Source organism: Syngnathus scovelli, chromosome 21 (genome assembly GCF_024217435.2).
Source record: "Syngnathus scovelli strain Florida chromosome 21, RoL_Ssco_1.2, whole genome shotgun sequence".
In the NCBI taxonomy this organism is placed as follows: Eukaryota; Metazoa; Chordata; class Actinopteri; order Syngnathiformes; family Syngnathidae; genus Syngnathus; species Syngnathus scovelli.
In genome coordinates, this window is record NC_090867.1 from 5166637 (window position 1) to 5178701 (window position 12065).

At 44.9% G+C, this 12065-nt stretch overlaps 2 long non-coding RNA genes across 2 annotated transcripts; one reads left to right on the forward strand and one right to left on the reverse strand.

Moving 5' to 3' along the window:
- The first annotated feature begins 43 nt into the window (after positions 1–43).
- On the forward strand, positions 44–3975 carry LOC125990891 (uncharacterized). Its single transcript, XR_007489134.2, has 5 exons — positions 44–326; positions 724–820; positions 887–1949; positions 2014–2949; positions 3028–3975. It is a non-coding gene; the product is annotated as an uncharacterized lncRNA (long non-coding RNA).
- Positions 3976–7628: 3653 nt separating this feature from the next.
- LOC125991519 (uncharacterized) lies at positions 7629–11956 on the reverse strand. The gene is made up of 7 exons (XR_007489338.1): positions 11943–11956; positions 11793–11876; positions 11383–11438; positions 10893–10986; positions 9771–10826; positions 8669–9711; positions 7629–8601 (listed from the first exon to the last, which is right to left on the reverse strand). It is a non-coding gene; the product is annotated as an uncharacterized lncRNA (long non-coding RNA).
- Positions 11957–12065: the final 109 nt, after the last annotated feature.

Below are 12065 nucleotides of genomic sequence, written 5' to 3' on the forward strand. Positions count from 1 at the left end.
TGCTGGCCAGCTCTTTTTTCTTTTCTTTCCCACGAGGGAAAAATCGTCCACGTTTCTTGGTTCTGTAAAATATTGAGTCTTTTATTCGACGTTTTCATGCAAACTGTTTAATGTGCTTTTTGCCAAACAGATTGTTGCAAATGATCAAAACCAAATATTCGTCCACTTTCGATATTTGTCTACTACAGGTTGTGACAAACTCATACCTAAAAAACGTTTGCAAACATTTTTTACTTCCGGTTTCCGCCCGTACGCGCCCTCTTTTGACAGCTGAGCTCCACTCCGCCGATTTTCGACTGCAAACTTGGATCGTCTTTGAAGTCGAGGTAGGTTGCGTTTGAATAAGAAAATGTCGCGACTTTTGCACTTGCGTCGTTCATATGAACTGCCGATGAGTAATTTTGAGGTCATTTGTTAGGTGTTAATTGTCTTTATTCTGTCATAATGGCGCAGCTCCTGCTGCAGGTACGATGCTGCAAGTATACGGTGGATAAGAAAATGTCCCGGCTTATGCACTTGCATTGCCGATGAGTAAATTTGTACACATTTCTTTGACCATAATGGCGTCGTTCGTGCAGTACATACGATGCTGCAGCTACATGCAACGCTCGCCCCCCGTAACTGCCAGTTTAATTCGTCGAAACTTCGTTTAATTCGTGTCTGTATTACACCAATATGTACACAATTTCTGTTGACATTGGCTTCTTTTTTTTTTTTTTGTAGCCGTAAAATGACCACTGTGGCTTTCTTACATAAAAAGCGAGCAGCAAGATTTCGAGGAGGTTTCAGTGAGGATAGAGATAATGCACTTCAAAATGAGGTGAGTTCATCTATGGTGGAGATTGAAGTTACCAACACACAATTAATGGTGATGCGTGATTTGCAGGCTGGAAAAGGAGCCGAATGGCATGAGGAAAGGACCAATTCCACACCCTGTCAAGAATCAAGCAGCACGCAAAAGCTGACGTGTGGGGATAATGTGACCAGGAGGGGGCAGTGTGGAGCTCTGGGACGCGCTTTGGTTATGGGTGCACGCCGGAAATGTTGCCTTGAAATGATGGCAGATGTTTGGGGGTCTGATGGTTGGACTTGCTTAAGAGGTGCGCTGTAGGTGTGGTTGAGGTTGTGGCTTGTCTGGATCCAGAGCAGCTTTGTCTTGTGCGAGGATAGCGGTTGAAAGCCGGCCGGTGCTTTGAGGGAGGACTTCAATTTTTGCACATGCGAAGCCCTTTGAGACTTGACTGTGATTTTGGGCAATAGAAATGCTCTTGACTTGACTCAACTCGTCTTGGTCCGTCACACCGATCAACACAACCAAATCCTTGTCGTGTTTCACCCCTTTTATGTTTCAGGTTTTGTTGAGGAACCAGCTTGGGTACCCAAGCCCCAATCTTGCTATAAGAGCAGCGTTGTCTTGTGCTAGGATTGCCATTGACGGTGCATTGTAACCTTTGGGGAGGACGTCACGTCGATGGACACAAACAAAACTTTGACATGGAGCCGAATGTCCAATTTTGCGATATGACTTGTTGACTATTGTAACATTTTGTCTTTCTAACCTACCACTGTTGTACTTGCTTTCTTTATTCTCCCCTCAGTGTAGGGCGACGTTGGAGCGAGATGGTCCACGAGGTGCCGGAAACACAAACAAAACTTTGATGTGGACCCGAATGTCCAATTTTAGGATATGACTTGTTGGCTATTGTAACATTTTGTCTTTTTCTAACCTACCACTGTCGTACTTGCATTCTTTGTTCTCCCCTCGGAGTAGGGCGGCGTTGGAGCGAGCTGTTCAGTGAGGAACCACCGGTCGAGAGTGCTCAAGACATAATGACGCAAGCAGCGCACAACTCATTGCATGTTCTGACTTTTGCAGACTGGACGCAAAAGGGGGGACGCACGGCCCAACCCGGCGACTGTAACGAAGAGTAGCTAGCCGCTGGGATCAAGTAAGCAAGTGACCTACAACTTGGGGTGCGCTTTGAGTTTCTGACATTGTTTGTGTTTCTGCAGATGGCGACTGGGACATGACACGATCTGACAGAAGTGGACGCTTCGGGCTGGCCGGGTGGCATCACTGAAATATCCTGCAGCCAGGTTCTGAGGGAGACCCGCTTCCCTGGAGGCGTCGACCTGCGCAGCTTCAATGCGTGAAATAGTTTTTTTTTTTCCTTTTAATTCACACCAGTGGTGTCCAAACGTCTAAGGGCCCCATACTGAAACAAATTCCCAATCGTTTGACACAAATTCATTAAACACTCTAATCAATTACGACATTTTGGTGTCTTGATGAACCTGACCTTGACACAGCAAAAATGAAGATAAACTACTACTGTATGTCTGCGTCTGAGTGAAATTTTGAACAGATGATTTGACTTGTAAACAGCATATTTTAATATTTGATGATGCCATTGATCAGTTGTATTTTGGCGCTCCCCTAGTGGCCCGTGTCCAATGGCCTTTTGTGGCAAATAGCCCGAGGCTGCCGTTTGGACACCAATGGTGAAGTGTATAGGGCTGCACGTGTATTGGAAAACTGCCATATGGTGGTCTGTTAGACATGTATTTTAAGTTAAAGTTAGGGTTAGTTAGTTAAAGTTAACATCTAACTGATCGCCTTCAGATCAAATAGTTAATTTCCATCCCAAGTATTTGCATGACTTTGGTCAATGCAATGGTCTGGCCCAATATTGTCATATCACTCATTTTCCAATATGTTGTGCAGCCTTGATTGAGTGCAAATGCGCAGCGACGGCAAGCAACCGCGCAAGCGAGACTTTTGTGCTTGTGTCTTGCAAGGTGGAAGAGAAGCTGCACAAAACAAAGAGCCGGCGGACGGAGGCCACAAGACCCGGGATTGGCGAGCGGGGCGCAAAGGACGAAATCACCCCAAGAAAAGCAGTCGCCATGTGATGAAGAGGAAGGAGCCTGATGCATGGCTGGCCAGAGGTGACATGGCAATCAAATGTACAAGCAGAGTGTACACCCTTCTTTTTTTTAAATCGCATTTCCTTATGTCTGTCGCAGGGCTCGGTCGCGTGGCGTTGGAGGGACGGGAGCAGTTCCTCAAATGAAGATGAGTACCATCTGACGGTCACAGAGTACGTCGACAGAAGTGAACCGCATGCAACTGAGTGCTGGCTTTTTTTTTTTTGCAGTTGTGCGATGCAGAGGAAGACTCCAACGAACCTTCAGCAGACCTTTGCCTGTGACGGGCGGCCTACATGAGGCGGGTGCAGATGCGGCGAGGGCGAAGCAGCCAGCATTTAGGGAGAGTATGACTTTGTTTTTCCCCCTTCCGCACTTGCTTTCCTTCCCTCCCTCCACTTTTTCACTGGGTGTGCACACTGTCTGCATGATGCCTCTTTTTTCCTCAGTGCTGTCATTGTGCACTATTGTTTTAAAGTGTTTTTTTTTTTAATGGAGTGAACTGTAAAGTTTATACTGTAACTGTGTGTCTCTGTACCTGTATTAAATTGTGAACTGAATTCAAGTGGTCCGTTTTCAACATTGGCATGTAAAGTATTGTGCATATTTTGAGTTAAATGACAACATGCAAACTGTAATACTTTGAAACATTCTCTATAAGGCAATTGAAAAATTAGTCTCAAACAAATGAGTCCAAATAAATAATATGAAACATGCAATGTCAGACATTTCTTTTCACAGTGGAAAGAAATGCTGTATGCTTTCAAAATTGTTGACAAAAGTAGCCTGGCACCTATAAATGCAAATGACAAGCTGTTGAGTGAGCATCAAACCAGACTGCGTTGCGACCAATGAAATTAATCTTTGGCAAACCCTTTTGGAAAACTGCCATAAAATGGCCACTGAATTCAGAATCTTGCTCAATGTAGGTGCATTTCTTTTTGTACGAGAAAAGCCTTTATTTTCAAGTCTGAACCTTTTTTTTTGTGGTTGAATCGTCGTGGGTGATTTTGTGAATAAAGTTGACTTTGGTGTCTTGTTCCTGTGGGTGGCTTTTGTAAATAAAGCCAACTTTGTTGTGTCAGTCATTCATGATGCAGTTGATTCTGCATCTCTTGAAACTTAATCTTATTACACGTTTTGTTGCAGGTGTTTTCATTTGCAGTCTGACTACGAAGAAGGCCTGTTGCTATACAGTGGAGACCGAAGCTAAAGTAAAATTTTAAACATTACATGCAACTTCTAGAATGTTGGCCTTCAATTCAAAGCACTCGTTGCATGTTGCTTAACAACACTGCCAACCTTGGTACCAGTACTGCATAATACCATTCAGTTCAACGTTAAGCCTGCACAAACGTGAGTGAAGGCCACACCGCAACCTGCTTAGGTGGTATGCAAGTGAGCCAGAGAGCTACTCGTTACCGGCGTCTTTATTAAATTGTCAGGTTAGATGAATTCCAAGTGCTGCCATCTAGTGGCGACCAATTTGTCCCGTCTGACGCACCATTTAACTATGCGAAAATACTTCATTTTTAACTTTAAACATGGTTAAATATAATAGGTGCCCTAATTGGGCGGCTGGGTTAATGCGACCCAACTTTCGTAGTTTGTTTTACCCAAAGCAATCTAAAATACCACATAAATACTGCCGCTGTCTCTCCAATGTGTGTAAAACGTACAAAATAATTTGCATCGTTTATAGACCACATGCTAAAAATATGACGTCCATGCAGCTGGTCTTGTAATCCACAGCTTGGTAAAGTGCTTCCGGTTGAGCATGGCCGTCCGTACTCGACCCCGAGTCTGCGGTTTGACCTACCGCCCTGTCGCGCAATAAACCGCGCGGCCATCAGTGATTTATGTGTGTACATATATACATACATACACACACACACACCTATGGCTCTATATGTCCTCAGCACGGTAACGTTTTGTGCCGGTACGTACACTATATGAAATAAATGACGGGATTGTTTTCACCTCATTTAATATGCATCAAGCATACGAGCTGGTGTTTTAGAACAGCCTAAACTAGTAGGTCACAAAAAAGATTAAAAAAAAAAAAAATTCTAAAAAGTTAATTGTCTTTTTTCTGTTGAGAGAAGCGTCCAATGAAATGTGGTTAATAACATTGGGGGAGAGAGATTTGATTAGCGTTAGTACATGCATGGTCAGTGCAATTGTCGGTCAGTACAGCGTTTGCATAGGGCAGTGCATTCATGGTTAGTGCATTCATGGTTAGTGCATTTATGGTTATCACACGGTAGAACATTTCGCGGCGGCGGGGAGTCGAACCCTGGGTCTCAGGTGTTCTAGCGCAGCGATCGAGCCACTCGCCCAGCGTGGCGAGCTCGGCGGTCACCCCGCTTTTTCTTCGAGTCATTCTTATCCGTTCAGTATTTCGTTCCGCGCGCGTTGGGTAAGTACAAAAGAGTGCAAACGGCCAGCAGCTGCCAGGTACAAATAGTCGACTGGTCTATGACACGGCCTCTTGCCCCGAAAGAACCTGGTTCGATCCCAGGCATGAGCACATGCTTGACGGTGCTTTTGCAATTGGAACCTCGCCTACTATAAGTGTACGCATATGCAAATAAAATTGCATATGCAAGTATTTATGTGTAAATAGACAAGGAGGCCCCGCCCCCGAGTGGGCGGGGCCACCCACCGGACCACGCTTACTGGCCCCGCCCCCGGGGCTGCAAGCCACGCCCCCTGCCCTAGCGTAATTAGACTAAGGTAGGGGGCGGGGCTTCGCCCCGCCCCCTACCCTGGTGTAATTAACAAGGTTAATTACCCTAGTATTCGCCCCGCCCCCTACCCTGGTGTAATTAAAAATGAATAGAAATCTAGTAGTGTAGGGGGCGGGGCTTCTACACTACTAGATTTCTATTCATTTTTAATGTAAATGATAATAAATATATGTATATAAAAAGTTAATACATTTTTTATAATTGTATTAATGTTTTCATATACATTAAAAATGAACAGAAATCTAGTAGTGTAGGGGGCGGGGCTTCGCCCCGCCCCCTACACTACTAGATTTCTGTTCATTTTTAATTACACTAGGGTAGGGGGCGGGGCTCGCCCCGCCCCCTACCCTAGTTAATTACACTGGGGCAGGGGGCGGGGGCAGGGGGCGTGGTCCGGTGGGTGGCCCCGCCCACTCGGGGGCGGGGCCACCTGCTCTATTTACACATAAATACTTGCATATGCAATTTTATTTGCATATGCGTACACTTATAGTAGGCGAGGTTCCAATTGCAAAAGCACCGTCAAGTATGTGCTCATGCCTGGGATCGAACCAGGTTCTTTCGGGGCAAGAGGCCGTGTCATAGACCAGTCGGCTATTTCGACCTGGCAGCTGCTGGCCGTTTGCACTCTTTTTGTACTTACCCAACGCGCGCGGAACGAAAGACTGAACGGATAAGAATGACTCGAAGAAAAAGCGGGGTGACCGCCGAGCTCGCCACGCTGGGCGAGTGGCTCGATCGCTGCGCTAGAACACCTGAGACCCAGGGTTCGACTCCCCGCCGCCGCGAAATGTTCTGCCGTGTGATAACCATGAATGCACTAACCATGAATGCACTGCCGTATGCAAACGCTGTACTGACCGACAATTGCACTGACCATGCATGTACTAACACTAATCAAATCTCTCTCTCCCAATGGTAATAACCACATTTCATTGGACGCTTCTCTCAACAGAAAAAAAGACAACTAACTTTTTAGAATTTTAGCAAGTGTTTTTTTTTTTTTAAATCTTGTGACCTACTAGTTTAGGCTGTTCTAAAACACCAGCTCGTATGCTTGATGTATATAAAATGAGGTGAAAACAATCCCGTCATTTACTTCAGTGTACGTACCGGCACAAAACGTTACAGTGCTGAGGACATATAGGGCCATAGGTGGATTTATATATATATTTAAATCACTGATGGCCGCGCGGTTTGGTGCGCGACAGGGCGGTAGGTCAAACCGCAGACTCGGGGTCGAGTACGGCCGGCCATGCTCAACCGGAAGCACTTTACCAAGCTGTGGATTACAAGACCAGCTGCATGGACGTCATATTTTTAGCATGTGGTGTATAAATGATGCAAATTATTTTGTATGTTTTACACACAAGCACATTGGAGAGACAGCGGCAGTATTTATGTGGTATGTTAGATTGCTTTAAGTAAAACAAACTACGAAAGTTGGGTCGCATTAACCCAGCCGCCCAATTAGGGCACCTATTATATTTAACCATGTTTAAAGTTAAAAATAAAGTATCTTCGCATAGTTAAATGGTGCGTCAGACGGGACAAATTGGCCGCCACTAGATGGCAGCACTTGGAATTCATCTAACCTGTCTGAAAAGGACAATTTAAAAAAGACGCCGGTAATGAGTAGCTCTCTGGCTCACTTGCATACCACCTATGTAGGTTGCGGTGTGGCCTTCACTCGCGTTTGTGCAGGCTTAACGTTGAACTGAATGGTATTATGCAGTACTGGTACCAAGGTTGGCAGTGTTGTTAAGCAACTGACTTGAAGGCCAACATCCTAGAAGTTGCATGTAATGTTTAAAATTTTACTTTAGCTTCCGTCTCCACTGTATAGCAACAGGCCTTCGTAGTCAGACTGCAAATGAAGAAATGAACACCTGCAACAAAACGTGTAATAAGTTTAAGTTTCAAGAGATGCAGAATCAACTGCATCATGAATGACTGACACAAAGTTAGCTTTATTTACAAAGGCCACCCACAGGAACAAGACACAAAGTCAACTTTATTCACAAAATCACCCACGATGATTCAACCGCAAAAAAAAGGTTCGGACTTGAAAATAAAGGCTTCTTTCATACAAAAAGAACTGCACCTACATTGAGCAAGATTCTGAATTCAGTGGCCATTTCATGGCAGGGTTGCACAAGGGTTTGCCAAAGATTAATTTCATCGGTCGCAACGCAGTCTGGTTTGATACTTAACAGCTTATCATTTGCATTTATGTGTGTTAGGCTACTTGGCTTTTGAAAGCATACAGCATTTCTTTACACTGTAAAAAGAAATGCTTGACACTGCATGTTTCATATTACTTATTTGGAGTTATTTGTTTGAGACTAATTTTTCAATTGCCTTATAGAGAATGTTTCAAAGTATTACAGTTTGCATGTTGTCATTTAACTCAAAATATGCACAATACTTTACATGCCAATGTTGAAAACGGACCACTTGAATTCAGTTCACAATTTAATACAGGTACAGAGACACACAGTTACAGTATAAACTTTACAGTTCACTCCACGTATTTAAAAAAAAAAAAAAAAACACTTTAAAACAATACTGCACAATGACAGCACTGAGAAGAAAGAGAGGCATCATGCAGACAGTGTGCACACCCAGTGAAAAAGTGGAGGGAGGGACAAGTGCGGAAGGGATAAACAAAGTCATACTCCCTAAATGCCGGCTGCTTCGCCCTCGCCGCATCTGCACCCGCCTCATGTAGGCCGCCCGTCACGGGCAAAGGTCTGCTGAAGGTTCGTTGGACTCTTCCTCTGCGTCGCACAACTGCAAAAAAAAAAAGACAGCACTCAGTTGCATGCGGTTCACTTCTGTCGACGTACTCGGTGACCGGCAGATGGTACTCATCTTCATTTGAGGAACTGCTCCCATCCCTCCAATGCCACGCGAGCGAGCCCTGCGACAGAAACAAGGAAATGCGATTCAAAATGAAGTATGTACACTATCCTTGCATATTTGATTACAATGTCGCCTCTGGCCAGTCATGCATCAGGCTCCTTCCTCTTCATCACATGGCGACTGCTTTTCTTGGGGGGATTTCATCCTTTGCGCCAGCCCCACTCGCCAATCCTGGGTCTCGTGGCCTTCATCCGCTGGCTCTTTGTTATGTGCAGCTTCTCTTCCACCTTGCAAGACACAAGCACAAAGGTCTCACTACGCGGTCGCTCGCACTTGCATTCAAGGCTGCACAACATATTGGAAAATCAGTGATATGGCAGTCTTGGGCCAAACCATTGCATTGAGCAAAGTCATGCAAAAACTTGGGATAGAAAGGAATTGAACTGAATGCAACCGTTATGTTAACTTGAATCAATGACTTCATCTTTAAAATAATTACCAGTACTAAGGCAACAAAACACTGAGCTTGTTTCATTAGGCCACATTAAAAACATTTGTTTCTTAAAATACATGGCTAACAGATTACCATATAGTAGTTTTCCAATACACGTGCAGCCCTATACATGCCACCATTGGTGTCCAAACAGCGGCCGAGGGGCTATTCGTCACAGAAGGCCATTAGGCACAGGCCACTAGGGGAGCACCAAAATACGACTGATCAACGGCATCATCAAATATCAAGCTATGCTGTTTACAAGTCAAATCGTCTATTCAAAATTTCACTGTCAGACAAAGTAGTAGCTTGTCCTCAGTTTTGCTGTGTCAAGGTCAGGTTTAACAAGAAACCACATGAATGACCTTCAAAATGAACACAACACCGTTTTGTAGCAGTAGCACAGAATATTAACAGCAATATGTCGTGATTTATTTGAGTGTTTAAACAACTGGGAATTTGTTTCAGTATACGGCCCTCAAACAAACCTTTGGACACCAATGGTGTGAATTAAAAATAGAATTCAAACTCCATTTCACGCATTGACGCTGCGCAGGTCGACGCCTCCAGGGAAGCGGGTCTGCCTCGGAACCCGGCCGGCTGCAAAATACTTCAGCGTGAAGCCACAGCGGTCCGTCCGCTTCTGATCAGATCGTGTCGCGTCCCGGTCGCCATCTGCAGAAACATAAACATCAAACTCAAAGAGCACCTCAAGTTGGAGGTCACTTGCTTACTTGTTCACAGCGGCTAGCTACTCTTGGTTACCATCACCGGTGCAGGTCTGGCCGTGCGTCTCCCCTTTTGCGTCCAGCCTGCAAAGGGCAGAACATGCAATGAGTTGTGCGCCGCTCGCATCATTGTCTAGAGCACCCTCGATCGGTGGTTCCTCTTGGACCGGCTCGCTCCATCGACGCCCTAAACCTAGCGGGGAACAAAGGACACGAGTACGACAGTGGTAGGTTAGAGTTAGCTCAAGTACGACAGTGGTAGAGTAGAAAAAGACAAAATGCAACCAACTCGCTCCAACGCCGCCCTACACCTAGGGGAGAACATAGAACGCAAGCACGACAGTCGTAGGTTACGGTTAGATTCAGTACAACAGTGGTAGGTTAGAAAAACAACAAATGTTACAAGTCATTGCAAAATTGGACATTTGGGACCGGCTCACTCCAACACCATCCTTCACCGAGGGGGGAAACAAAGACTGCAAGTACGACGCTAGTAGGTTAGGGTTGGATTATGTACAACAATGGTAGGTTACAAAGTCACATTAAATGTTACAAGTCATTTTGCAAAATTGGACATTCACTACTGGCTCACTCCAACGCCGCCCTACACCGAGGGGAGAACAAAGAACGCAAGTACGACAGTGGTAGGTCAGAAAAAGACAAAATGTTACAATAGTCAACAAGTCATATAAAAAAACTGGACATTTGGCTCCACGTCAAAGTATGTTTGTGTCCATCAACGTGACGATGTCCTCCCCAAAGGTTACAATGCACCATCAATGGCAATCCTAGCACAAGACAATGCTGCTCTGGATCCAGACAAGCCACAACCTCAACCACAACTACAGCGCACCTCTTAAGCAAGTCCAATCATCAGACCCCCAAACACTGTCCACACCAAAAACCTTTCCGTCGAGCACCCATGACCAAAGCGCGTCCCAGAGCGCCACACTGCCCCCTCCTGGTCACATTATCCCCACACGTCAGCTTTTGCGTGCTGCTTGATTCTTGACAGGGTGTGGAATTGTTCTTTTCCTCATGCCATTCGGCTCCTTTTCCAGCCTGCAAATCACGCATCACCATTAATTGTGTGTTGGTAACTTCAACCTCCACCATGGATGAACTCACCTCATTTTGAAGTGCATTATCTCTATCCTCACTGAAACCTCGAGATCTTGCTGCTCGCTTTTTATGTAAGAAAGCCACAGTGGTCATTTTACGGCTACAAAAAAAAAAAAAGAAGCCAATGTCAACAGAAATTGTGTACATATTGGTGTAATACAGACACGAATTAAACGAAGTTTCGGCGAATTAAACTGGCAGTTACGGGGGGCGAGCGTTGCATGTAGCTGCAGCATCGTATGTACTGCACGAACGACGCCATTATGGTCAAAGAAATGTGTACAAATTTACTCATCGGCAATGCAAGTGCATAAGCCGGGACATTTTCTTATCCACCGTATACTTGCAGCATCGTATCTGCAGCAGGAGCTGCGCCATTATGACAGAAAAAAGCCAATTAACATCTAACAAATGGCCTCAAAATTACTCATCGGCAGTTTATATGAACGACGCAAGTGCAAAAGTCGCGACATTTTCTTATCCAAACGCAACCTACCTCGAGATCAAAGACGATCCAAGTTTGCAGTCCAAAATCGGCGGAGTGGAGCTCAGCTGTCAAAAGAGGGCGCGTACGGGCGGAAACCGGAAGTAAACATTTTTTGCAAACTTTTAGGCATGCGTTTGTCACAACCTGGACTAGACAAATATCGAAAGTGGACGAATGCTTGGTTTTGATAAGAATTCGCAACAATCTGTTTGGCAAAAAGCACATTCAAAAGTTTGCATGAAAACGTCGAATAAAACACCGGTCAATATATAACAGAACCAAGAACGCGGACGATTTGTCAAACAAACATTTGCAGTAAAAACCACCGCGTGGGAAAGAAAAGAAAAAAAGAGCTGGCCAGCATTAAAAAAAAAAAAAAAAAATCGAAATAATGGCACAAAAAAAAACAAAGAGCCCACCGTACTACCTGCAGCAAATGAAAGTGAACTGCGACGTTACTGTGCTTTGCTCAAATGCTGTAGCAGTCCTCAAGTTTGAAAACCCTGCAACAAGCAAAAAGGCATCGTGAGAAACGGCAGCAAACGACAAACATTTGCTCGTGTGCAGACCTTCCTGCCAAGTAGCCACGCGGGAGGACGCCCTTTTGCTTCACCTGTATTTAATTACTCCTTTAGTGCACACCTGTCTTCAATTTACCTAAGGGCTTGACGTCACGTCCGCCAATCCATGGC